General features: G+C 45.9%; 1 long non-coding RNA gene across 1 annotated transcript; it reads right to left on the reverse strand.

Annotated features, from left to right (window-relative positions):
* Positions 1-759: 759 nt before the first annotated feature.
* LOC308344774 lies at positions 760-7,861 on the reverse strand. Its single transcript, XR_013967012.1, has 3 exons — positions 7,741-7,861; positions 3,452-3,580; positions 760-1,887 (listed from the first exon to the last, which is right to left on the reverse strand). It is a non-coding gene; the product is annotated as an uncharacterized lncRNA (long non-coding RNA).
* Between the last annotated feature and the right edge of the window lie 5,524 nt (positions 7,862-13,385).

A 13,385-nucleotide genomic window follows, 5' to 3' on the forward strand; every position in this document is an offset into this window, starting at 1 on the left:
TTGGATACCTAAAATGGAAACACACATACAACATGGTCCGTGCCTTCTTGAGGGCTGTTTTCTACCTACTGGGTGAATGTAACTGGCTCAGTGAGAATTAAATCCTCTGCTGTGTTTCAACTGTCTGGCCCTAGGAAATGAGGGGGCTTGGTGTGACTGATTTAAAAAGAGATGATGGTGACATGATTTGGATAGTTAAGAAATCACCAGCATTTACCAAGTAAAATCCAAGGGACAAAGACCTTATATCTGATTCATATATTCTGCCCACCTGACAGGACAGCCGTTGAGGATTTCCGGACCACATGTTGTGGATCTCCCTTTCCTCACCTGATAGCCTCTGCTTGATGCTTTGACTTCCAGGGTGCCGCAAGAACTGTAATGTTATCCTGGGTACAACAAGTATTAATAGTATTAATAAAGCACATATGCTTCTGTCAATAAACTTATTAGATTTCTGGATTATAAACATCTTTCGGGTTGCTTGGAACATATGGCTTTTTCCTGTTTTTACAGCTCCTTGGCTATATTATTAAAACTGAGTTGACATATTTAAAAATTGAATTTCTGAACCTAAGACCTGTGGCATCATCTCCATGGCCAAGGCCGTCCCTAAGCTTGGTCCTGAGCACCAGCTAACCTAACTCCTTTGAAATAACATTTTAACCGCAAAGGAGTCCTCGATGAAAGGAGGTTAGAAGGGGCCTGGGGAGGGGGCGGGTCTTATTATGCTGGGGCTGCCAAAGCAAAGCACCATACACTGGGGCCTTAAACAACAGAATTTATTTTCTCAGTTCTGGAGGTTGAGAAGTCCAAGATCAAGGTGCCAGCTGGCTCATTTTCTGGTAAGAGCTCTCTTCTTGGTTTGCAGAAGATTGCGTTCTCATTGTGTCCTCACATGGGAAAGGGAGGGTGAGTTCTCTTCTTGTAAGGACACTAATCGGAGTGCATCAGGGCTCTACCCTTATGACCTCATTTAACTTTAATTACTTCCTTATTCCAAATACAGCCACACTGGGGGTTCAGTGTATACGTCAGTAAAGCTTTAACATACGAATATGGGGGCACAATTCAGTCCATTAAGAGGGGGACCAAAAAAACCCCATTCAAAACACAAAGTGACATTTGGAACTCAGAAACTTCTCTAGCACACGGTAAGTACTCAGATATTTTTTGAATGATTTCAACTTTAGTACGCGCAACACAATAATACATATAACGCTGTAATAGAAATACTACTAAATTTAAAAAGCCATCTTACAGGGGCTTTTTCTCAGGACAGTTAATCTGGAAGTAGAACGCACAGACTCTGTTCATGACTAAAGCTTGAACGGTATTGGACTGAGTCAGGGATGAATAAAAAAAGCCAGACCTTAGTAACGTGAGGGGCTGCCGACCCAGCTGTGGAAGTCTAGAGAGAAATCTGAACTCGGGAGGTCAGTCTCTGGAGAAAAGCCACGGAAGACAGAAGCACAGTGTTGTGAGCATAAGGTTCTGGTCCGGCCTGTCCAGGGAAAGGGGGCGACAGCACCCCGTGCAGCGCGGTGGGCTTCTGAAGCCCGGCGCGGTGGGCCGGTGGGCGGAGTGAAGGGTAAAGGAAGGCGAGGGCTTTGTCCTGTTTCGGGGCCGACTTGGAAACCTGTTAGAGGCCCAGCCATAGGCCAAGGAGGAAGGAAGCATCTTACACAAGAGTGGTTATCTGTACCAGCGCCCCAGAGGACGACCCCCAGGCATTCCAGAAACAAAAGATAGTAGTATTTCCAGAAGCGATAGGGAGGAAAATGTAACGAATGACCTCAGCTACTTTCAGAGACTATAGCTCAGAGAGCTGCTGCATGCATGACCGGACTCCACAGTAGCGCCTCTGGGAAAGGGGCCTCAACTGTCCTGTAACAAAGAACAAGGAAAGCGATCAGTCCCTGGTGTGGTGTAAAGATTAAATTAACATGCTTTCTTTCTAGCCCGTCACACTCTTTCGAGTCTCATTAAGGATAAGGCACTGCCCCCTTTGCTTAATGCTCCTATGAATAATCCTAGGATCTGAGTGGAAGAAACAGTATCCAGAAAAAGTTAGCTATGAGTGAGAAGGTCCCTCCATAGGCCCCCTTCTAGGAACATGTGTTCTCATTTGAAATATATCAGCGTTCAATGCGGAAATAACAGACTCAAAGTAGGCTTCAGAAAGGGAAAATAGTATGATAAAAGGAGGTCAGAAAAGGGATACCTCTCAGGGCGCCTGGGTGGCTCAGTGGGTTGAGCCTCTGCCTTCGGCTCACCTCAGGGTCCTGGGATCGAGTCCCACATCGGGCTCTCTGCTCCGCAGGGAGCCTGCTCCCCCCACCCCCCGCCTGACTCTGCCTACTTGTGATCTCTAATAAATAAAGTCTTCAAAAGGGGGGGAATACCTCTCCCTAATACCTAGAAGAATCCAGGTAGGAGACACCTTCCACAGATCTTGGCTAATGACTCAGTAGGTGGTGGTGGGGGCTGCCCTGCAAGGCAGGACCAGGAGGCGGGATAGGCCTGAGGGGGCTGTGTTGTAATAAGGCTTCTTGAGGGGGAAGTCCCTGCATTACTTGGGGAGGGCACTGTATGAATATAAGAGGCCTGGGGACAATGAGATACTGAGTTCTCATATTCAGCTTTCATTTACCTTTCACCAAACTTGTCTGCAACTCAGAGTCCTCTACCAGTTCTCTACATTGTACCTTCTCTCCAGAGCATCGGCCAGACGCCCTGATTCTCCTGGGGCCTGTAGTTGCTGTGTTCACACCAACAGATGACGGTATCACACAGGTCATCTGGTGTCAGGATAGACTGTGACTGTGTTTCTTAGCAATAAACTCTTGGACAACTTGTTACTTTGAGAATATTAACTCTTACCTCATACACTGTCACAAGAGCGACCTATGATCATTCTTTTAGTCACCAAAACTTCCTTATGAAGCACTAATAACAACAAGGACCACTTATAAAGCCCTCGCCGCACTGAAGGCACCACGCTCTATGCTCAGGAGCCAACTTTTAAACACATCAGCACGGAAGGTTCCTGACCTCAGTCAGTAGAGGGTATGTGATGCCTAGTACCTATCAGTACTTGGGACAGGTTAGGTTCTTTTTCCAGATGGTTATTTAACGTCTGACAAAGCTTTATAGACTTTTCCTTTACTTTTATTACATTTTCTTACATTCCTAACTCTTTTAGCTTTTCCCTTCTTCAATCTTACACTTACGAGTATAGAATACTGCTTCTGGAAATCAGGGAGGAAGAAGAAGTTTAATTAAAACAAAACAAAACAAAACAAAAAAACAGTGGAAAAAATGTAAAATTTTACTTTGAGAAACTCCTGGAAATGCTTATGTCTGTTGATATTTTAACCGTCTCATGACAGTCTTCATGTGACATATTTGCAACCAATCTATACAGTGTACCAGAGGCCAAATGACCTACCTTAAGGCAGGGCCCATGTGGACAAAGATTGGTTTACTCTGGCCTCGGCCAATCATCTTCACGACTTGTGTTTCAGCACATACGCATCATCAACTGGAGTCGAGAATTCAAGGAATTCCAGGACTTTTTCTGAAAAACAAATGTTTACATTAGTAGAATACACTTTTATTAAAGTATGGTCCAACCACAGAGGTTCCATTAAGTTAAATACCACACATCCTGAGTTAAGCCTTCAAAGCTACAATCATTAACTCCATGACCTACTCAAACTTATTCTTTGAGCTCTTAAATTCTGACAGCTCCTGGGGACAGAGACTATCCTATTTATTGCTATGTGTTCCAAGCACTTAACACACATAGTACCTGGATAGTCAGTGCCTGATCCATGTTTGTAAATATAAAGGTCACTGTTGTGTATATACTGCTGCTTTTCATTAATTGAGTCTCAAAACTCCAGGAGCTGACTTCTCATTCAATTATGACTACTGAGCCCAATGTAAAAAAAAAAAAAAAAAATCAAGTAGCTTTAAGACCTTGCTTATACACACACACACACATACATACATGATCTTGGAATCAATGAAAAATGTCTCTACTTTTGTCAAAAGTGGTTTTTATCAATCACCTCTTCAAAATTCCTGTCTAGAGAATTTCATTCCATCTAGGAGGGTTTCCTTAATTAATCTCACTCAAATCTGGTCATTTATGTAGTCTAAAGTCCATGTACCTGTATTTTTTGTGAAATTGTTTGAAACCTGTTGTTTTAAGGAGTAAACGGTTACCCTTATGCTTCATATGGTATATTCTTGAACTTTTCCACTCTGAATTACCCAAAGGTGGGACTTAGATGAAAACCTGTCAAAGCCCCTGTGAGGGTTCCCCTGCTTGAGCCGGTGGGGGTGGGACTGAGGAGTGCACCCCATACACTTTGCTTTACAAATGCTGTTTCATTTCAGACTCACAATAAAACCCCTAAGGATATGTATTATCTGTATTATCATGATCCCCATTTTGCAAGGGCAGAAAGAGGTCTGAGGGGTCACACAGCCAGTAAGAGACAGGATTCAAAGTGGCCTAAGTGTTCTAAACACTAATAATGAAGTAGCAGAAAGAGAAATTAAGAAAATAATCCACTTACAATTGCACCAAAAAGAATAAAATACCTAGGAAGAAACTTAACCGAGGAGGTGAAAGACCTGTGCTCTGAAACTGTTAAACTCTGACGAAATGAACTGAAGATGACACAATCAAATGGAAAGATAACCCACGCTCACGGACTGGAAGAATGAATGTATTTTTCAAAGATTTTATTTATTTATTCGCCAGAGAGTGCACACAAGCAGGCAGAGTGGCAGGCAGAGGCAGAGGGAGAAGCAGGCTCCCCGCTGAGCAAGGAGCCTGAGGTACTTGATCCCCCGCCGTGGGCCGAAGGCAGATGCTTAACTGACTGAGCCACCCAGGTGTCCCTAATAGGCTAAAATGTCTACACTACCCAAAGTAATCTACAAATTTAATGCAATCCTTATCAAACACCAACAGCATCTTTCACAGAACTAGAACAAAATACACTAAAATTTGTATAGGACCATGTGGTTCTATACTAATTTTAGTGCATATTTATATGTGTGTGCATATATATATATATATATATATCACATATAACAACATGTACTTCAAGATTACTACAAAGTTGTAGTAGTCAAAACAGTATGATATTGGCACAAAAACAGACACACAGATCAATGGAACAGAAAAGAACCCAGAAATAAACCCACATATATATGGCCAATTAATCCATGACAAAAGAGGCAAGAATATACCACGGTGGGGGGCACCTGGGTGGCTTTAAAGCCTCTGCTTTTGGCTCAGGTCATGATCCCAGGGTCCTGATATCGAGCCCTGCATCGGGCTCTCTGCTCAGCTGGGAGCCTGCTTCCTCCTCTCTCTCTCTGCCTGCCTCTCTGACTACTTGTGATCTCTATCAAATAAATAAATTTGAAAATATCTTAAAAAAAAGAATATACCACGGGGGAAAAGTCTCTTCAGTAAATGGTGCTGGGAGAACTGGACAGCAAGGAAAAGAATGAAACTGGACCACCTTCTTAGACCATACACATAAATAAACTCAAAATGGATTAAGGATCTGAATGTGAGAAAGGAAACCATAAAACCCCTAGAAGAAAATACACGTAGTCATTTCTCTGACATGGGACTGAGCAACATTTTTCTAGATACATATCCTGAGGCTAGGGGAACAGAAGCAAAAATAAACAACTGGGAACACACTAAATCAAAAAGCATTTGCACAGTGAAGGCAATGAAGGAAATGAAAAGGCAGCCTACTGAATGCGAGAAGATATTTACAAATGACGTATCTGATAAGGGGTTAGTAACCAAAATATATGAAAAACGTACACAACACCTAAAAAGCAAATAATCTGATTAAAAATAGAGGAGGGGTGCCTGGGTGGCCCAGTGGGTTAAGCCTCTGCCTTTGGCTCAGGTCATGATCCCAGGGTTCTGGGATTGAGCCCCGCGTCTCTACTCAGTGGGGAGCCTGCATCCCCCCCCTTTTCTATTTTTTTTTTGAGGAACCTCCAAATTGTTTTCCACAGTGGTTGTACCAGTTTGCGTTCCCACCAACAGTGCATGAAGGTTCCTTTTTCTCCACATCCTCACCAACACTTGATATTTCTTGTCTTCTTTATTCTAGCCATTCTGACAGGTGTGAGGTGATATCTCATTGTGCTTTTGATTTGCATTTCCCTGATGAGTGATGTTGAGCATCTTTTCATGTGTCTGTTGGCCATTTGCAAGTCTTCTTCGAGAAAATGTCGATTTGGATCCCCCCCCTTTTTTTTTTTAAGATTTTATTTCTTTATTTGACAGAGAGATCACAAGTAGGCAGAGAGGCAGACAGAGACAAGGGGGAAGCAGGCTCCCTGCCGAGCAGAGAGCCTGGGGCTCGACCCCAGGACCCTGGGACCCTGGGACCCTGGGACCATGACTCGAGCCAAAGGCAGAGGCTTTAACCCACTGAGCCACCCAGGTGCCCCTGAACCGGTAATTTCACTGCTGGGTATTAACCGAAAGAAAATGAAAACACTAATCTGAAAAGACATATCCACTGCTACATTTATAGCAGAATTATTTACAATAGCCAATATGTGGAAGCAACCCAGCCCATCAACAGATGATTGGATAAAGGAAATGTAATATACAGGTACGCATATAATGGAATATTACAAAGATAAAAAAGAATGAGGGCGTCTGGGTAGCTCAGTTGGTTAGGTGGCTGCCTTTGGCTGAGGTCATTATCCCTGGGTCCTGGGATGGAGTCCTGTGTCTGTGTTGGGCTCCCTGCTGGGAGTCTGCTTCTACTTCTGCCTCTCTTTCCTCTCAATCTCTCTCTCTCAAATAATAAGTAGAGTCTTTTTTTTTTTTTTTTTAAAGAATGAGATCTTGTAATTTATGACAGCATGGATGGACGTAGAGAGTATAATTTTAAGTGAAATAAGTGAGAGAAAGACAAATACCACATGATTTCACTTATATGTAGAATCTAAAAACAAAACAAATTAAAAAAGCAGACTTAAATACAGAGAACAAACCAGGGGTTGCCAGGGGGAGGTCGGAAGGGGAATGAGTGAAACACACAGGGAAGTAAGAGGCATAAACTTCCAGTTATAAAAGTAAATCAGGGAAATGAAAAGTACAGTAAGGAAATATAGTCAGTAATACTGCGCTAATGCTGACGACAGACGGTCACACTTGTCAACCTGAGCAATGAGTAATGTTGAATCATGTTGTACCCCCGAAAATAACACAACACTGCTAATTATACTTTTTTTAAAAAAAAGTGGCCTCAATGACTCCAAAGCCCTTGTTCTCTCCATTACATCACACACACTACTAAATACCCTGCCATGTTGCTGTAATTTCTACCAGCGAGATTCGTTCTTTACTTTTAAATTGTGTTAAACCGGCCCTGCCTACAAGAAAGGTCGATACGTATATTTTTGGAAGTGTTACAGCACAGCAGCCGCGAGGGCACAGATCCCCGAGAGGCGCCGCGCACTGCCCCGCACACCGCACTCCGCACCCGCCCAGCCGGCTCCCGCCCCAGCGGCCTCCTCACCGCGCAGCCCCGCCCGCGGCGGTCGGCTCCGGGTTCCCACTCGCAGGGCCTCCGGCCAGCAGGCGCGCAGGGAGCCTCACCGCGGGGACAACGGAAGGAGCGCCCTGTGGCGCGGTAGCGGCCGCCCCACTTAAGACGAAGGGACACTTACCCGGCCGACAACCCGGCGTGGCTCCGCTCCGCCGCCGGGTCTAAGCGCCGAGCCCACGGAGCTCAGCGGCGCGGCGCACGGGCCGCACGTCGCGCCTCACGTCGCGCCTCGTGCGGCCGCCGCGCGCCCCGCCCACCGCGCGACCCCGCCCACCGCTCGGGCCCGCCCCCCGACCCCTTCCGGACGGTGCTCTACTCCCCCCGGCGGGAGAGGCCGTCCGCTGTCCCACGCGCGGCGAGCCGGCCGCAGGGGGCGGGCGAAGAAGCGGAGAGAAGTGCGAGAGCGGGAGTGCGCCTCCGGGGGGAGCCCAACACGGCCGTCGGGGCGCGGCCACACGCAGACCCCCTCCGGCCGAGGGGCGCTCCCGCGTGCTTGCGTTCTCTGGGGGAGCCTGCGAGCCGTCCCACCTCCGTCTCCAGACTCCCGCGGCTCTCTGGGGAGCCCGGGAGTGCGCAGCGCCCACGCGCACCTGCGGCCGCGGCGTCCCGCACAGCCTGCTGCGCTCTGATCCCGCGCGGGACGTGGGACCCGAGTTCCTCCCCAGCCTGCGCCCAAGAATACTTAGGAAGGAGAAAAAGGAACACCAGCACTTTCCTGCTTCATCCCGTTTTTACACTGTTATATTTTATTTTGAAAATATATAGAAAAGAATTACATATAACACCATAAATATAATTAATTATACACAAATTATATAATTTTGTCTGGTAGATATATTTGGTATATATATATCTGATATATTGATATCAGAATTCACCTGCAAGAATGCAGGTTATACACACACACACACGCCAGAATCCCTCCAATCTACTGCCTGTATCCTCTCCCTCTTCCTCTCCCTCAAGGCTCCCTTAAGTTCTGTCTTTTTAAAAAATCTGTCTGAATCTTCTCTAATGTGGAGCGGAACAAAATGAAGGACTTTTTCTTCTTTTACATTTGTGTAAGTGTCACGCATATAACTTTTTGAAAGGTGTACTTTGACAAAATGGGGGAATACTAACTACATCTACAAATAAGTCAGTCAATCGGGCTTGGAGAGGAGACAAAATTTTATATTTAATTCATTCAGACCGACCCCTCTTCAAATAGATGTTTTTCGTAAAGACTTAAGGAGCTTAATGGCCAAATTAAGTGAGGAACAACCTGTTTTCAATTCTTCTTCAGAAAAGAGAAATCTTTCTTTTTGCCACAGATAGTCTCAATGTCCTGTCTACACAAGGAGGATCGTTTGCCCTATGTGTATGGCTCCATTATAGGACAAGGTAACGATGTTTAATGGAACGTGAAGAATAAAACATCTTCCTGATGTCGGATGCCACTTCCGATCGATTTCATTAACAAAGAGAGTAACAGACCTTTTGAGATTCAGACAGTCCCGTCTGAACTAGAAAACTAGACTAAAACCTCACATTTTGCAAAATTACTAGTACTTGAACGGCATTACTTTCTATTTCTATTTCTATTACTTTGTGTTGAGATACAGAATTTAAAAACATTGTTTTAGCTCCCTGTGGATAGGTTTTGCCGAGTTTAGATTTAGTGTGATAGGTTGGTTTATCTACAAGACTAATGTCAATTAAAGAACATTTAAGTATGGTTTTGGAGAGTTTAACCCTATACTTCTTTCTTCTTCCTCCTCCTTCTGTTAATTATCCTGTTAGAATTGCAGATTGAAGTACTTAAAATCCTATTTATAAATTGAGTCAAATTGGGTAAATTCATTCCTCAGAATAAAAAATGCTCATTGCTAAGTTCTTATCAGTTCCTGTGTCTCCTTATTATTATTATTTTTTTCCTTTTCGAAAACCAGTGGATGCTCCCGTTTTTCTTCTCCAGGGCTGTGGACCTTTGAGTGTCAGTTCCGACGGGGTGCTGGATTATTTAAAAAAAAAAAAAAAAAAAAAAAAAAAAAAAAAGTGGGCGCGGCTAGGACAGACCCGGGAACAATGCCGGTGAGTCACCAACCAGCGCCGACACGCTCCCAAGCTCGCGCAGAGATGGCATCCTCTGCGAATGAGCCGAGCGGTGTGATTCCTTCGATAGCTCAGTTGGTAGAGCGGAGGACTGTAGTGGAAGCTCTTCAGGCATCCTTAGGTCGCTGGTTCGAATCCGGCTCGAAGGAGTTCGTGTTTTGCATCGTATTTTTTAAATTCCCACCTTGAAAAGGCGTATCTCAGCTACATATATCCTCGATGTACATCCACTAAGGCTGTTCCCAATGTACGGCGAACCCAATTTTTTAAATTATTAATTTCTGTAACAATGACTAATACGCGCGATCAGACGTCCACCCTGTACTTTACATACAATACAGCTGGGGGCCGCCGAGATATACCTAGCTCAGACGAGGCGGAGCAGAGGCGGCCCCACTGGGCGAGGGGTGTGTAGACGCGTCTCCGCACCCGCACCCGCACCCGGGATCCGCAACCCCCGGGAGGAAAGACGCTGCCTGTGTAGGAAGGACACGACCTGCGGGTAATTGGTGGGACACGCGCGCCCCCTGGTGGGCCTAGAGTCCCGGGTCTCTGGAAAGGTGTTTTTGCCCGTGAAGGACGCTGTCGGCTAGCCTCGGGGCCGGATGAAATTCAGGGGCACGGCTCCCCCTTCTCGGTTTAATTCTGTAACAGTGGCTTTCAATCTTGGCTGAGTAAAGTTGGTGGATATAGAATCGCCTGGGCAGATTTTACAAAGCGCGTTTGCTTGGGCCAGTTTGAAGGTGGGACCTACGCACAGGTAGTTTGAAAACCTTCCGGGTGACATTTACTGGGCCGCAAGGTTTGAGAACCACTGATACAAGAGAAACAAAAGTTTTAGAATTAAAAATGACAGCCGGGGGTATGGATAGAATTTTCTACCCATTTTGGGAACTAGCTCAAAAGATAGAGATTTCTCTTAACAAAAGAAAGCATTTGCTAATTTGGGGCCAATCTCATTAAGATATATCACTCCCACTTCTACCCTATCTCAAAAATGTGATACCAAACACCTGTGGAAGAGTCCTCAACTACAAAGATAACAGATCAAAGTAAAAGGAGTTGTGTGAGAATTTTGTCCCTGGCAATTTTTTGTATTTTCCTTCCCATGCTCCCGAGCTTTCATTCTTTAACGATTCGCAGACTCTGGTGTATGTCAGAACACAGACGCCCAGGCGGGTAGTGGTTTGAGACCCACTCCCTAAAACGAATTGGAAACTTACCCCGATGAAGGTTGGTCTAAACTGGTAGCTCCTGATAAACTTCTTGCTTCTTGAAAGCGACCTGGGACAAAAGAATAAAGAAGAGAAATCGTCCATTTTTCTTTTCAAAGAAAAGAAATGCAAAGTTTACCAGATAGCCCTGGGCTGAACTTCTCCCCAAGCACCACAGAGGTTCTCCATCCTCCCATAATTGGGCCGCTTTCTGCCATAGTCCAGGATCAGAATCAGCATCACCACCCCCACCTCCGAAGACGCGGCCAGACGACCCCAGAGGAGGAAGAGGGCATGTATAAAACACAAGCCTCAAACATACCTACACATCATATGACTTCACCATCATTAAGAAATGGGAATCATTCGTTCCAGTTTGAAGAACTTGAGGTTGCCCTCAATAGGTCGGATATGTGAGATTCCGAGAATAAAAATGTAATATTACTGCATAAATAACTTAAGTGTAGATTTGTAAATCCACCTGTCAGGGACCGATATTCAAATCTGCAAAAATGTGAGAAATCCTAAAGAACTCAGCCACGCCTATCCCAGCACTGTCTGGGGACGAAGGATGGAGAGAGAGCGTGGCTTTGGAAGGAAACGCCATCCCCGTTAGGAGATGGGCCTTGCTCTCGGCTGTCCTGTGTTAGCTCGGGATTCAGAGCAGGCGCACAGGGAGCATAAAACTGGAGAATGCGGGCATCGATCCCGCTACCTCTCGCATGCTAAGCGAGCGCTCTACCATTTGAGCTAATTCCCCGCTCCGGCGCGCGGCCGCGCCTCTCTCACTCACTGCGCTCCCCGCGGTCGTTCCGGGCGCGTTGCCGGCTGTTTGCGGTCGGCCTTGACCACGTGAACGAAGTGCGAGGCCGCAGACAGGAGGCTGTGGCGTCCCTCGGCGCCGCCTACCACCTGGCGTCTACGGTTCTGGGTCCCGTCGGTACAAGATCCCAGACGGCAGGCGGAGTCCGGGCCGGGGAGGCCTCGGAGACTCTGGTCTTAGAAACTGGGCAAGAAGTCAACCCGGAATCCGCTCCGAGGAAACAGGGAACCGGAAGGAGATGGCAGGTGCACCCAGGAGGGAAAACCAAGCTTCTCAAGCAACGAGGGTCGGCTTTGGCCTTCGCAGTGGTTCCTGACAATCCCTGCACCCCTAAATTTTCCACCAGTTGACCCTGCTGGCTCCAGAACCAGATTCTTCAGAGTCCCTATAGACGCCCCTTAAGATCAGCCGTCTGGCTTTAAAACAGAACGACGACGACGACACACCGCCTGTGGACACATGGCCAGGAGGGGGCGCGCGTCCCAGTTAATTTCTCCTTCCATTCTGGCTTCTGGAGTCCCGAGTTTGTTCCAAGGGTACAAGTTATTCTCTATTTTTCTAAGGTAAACATTACTAGGATGCTAAGATAGTTATGACTGCAGGCTTAGATCCAGAGTCTTTGCAAAAAGACAGTAGTCGTGTCTTTTTTTCTGGACCTGTTGGGTACCAGGTACCAGGGACTGTGCTAGGTGCTGGTTGGGAGCCAGGAGCCCATCCCGTGCAGGAAATTCATATGAAGGCCTTCAATCGACGTCTACACCTTCAACTATTTCTTTGCCTCTCTTTGATTTCGTGTTATTTTTTACTCTCAATAACACTGAAGCAAGTGATCAAAATGCAAATGCAGGAGAAACATCTCATTTAAGAAAGTGAGTCTATGTCTCTATGCAGAGCAGGCCTTTCCAAGACCCTTAAAACACCCTTAACATTTGCTCTTCTTTTTTGCCTTTTCATTGCAATCAGGACTGATAAAAATGGGTGAATAACTTTCTGAGGGGAGAAACCTTCCACCTACTTGCCTCCCCACAACTTAGACAATACAGTTCAGGTGTTCCAAGTGGGTGTAGAAACCACCATTCATTCCAAAACTTGGTGCAAGGACAGCTTTACCCAGATTCTCTCCATCACTGAGGTGCTTTCCCCCTACTCTTCCCGGGACAGAATTTGCAGAGCGACAGAAGTCAGCTTGGCCTTCACTCATTTTTTTTCTCCCTGTTCATTTTCCATGATTCCCGTAGGGGTGTAGGTGTGGAATTTTAGTGACAGAACATAGCCCAATTCCATAGCTCAGATCCACGCATTGGGCATGACTGACTGAACTGGGAGTGACTGGTTTGGGAGCTTTCAACCCTGAGCTGGGGGTGCTGGGTTCCAGTAATGCTAGATTGGGGATTACATTTTCCAACACTCAGTTTCCACAGAGGCTAAATGAAAATCAAGACTATTATTTTAAAATTCACATGGAATGCTTATCTGGCAGGGGAGATACCATGATCACAAAGGTGGTTTTCCCAGGGTGAGGCTTATCCATTGCAATCCGAATGTGCTGACCCCTGCGATTTCCCCAAATGTGGGAAACTCGACTGCAGAACTTGTGGTAGTGGGGGACTGCGTTTGTGCTTAAAAAAATAATAA

The sequence above is a fragment of the Martes martes genome, assembly GCF_963455335.1.
Source record: "Martes martes genome assembly, chromosome: 6".
NCBI classification, from domain to species: Eukaryota; Metazoa; Chordata; class Mammalia; order Carnivora; family Mustelidae; genus Martes; species Martes martes.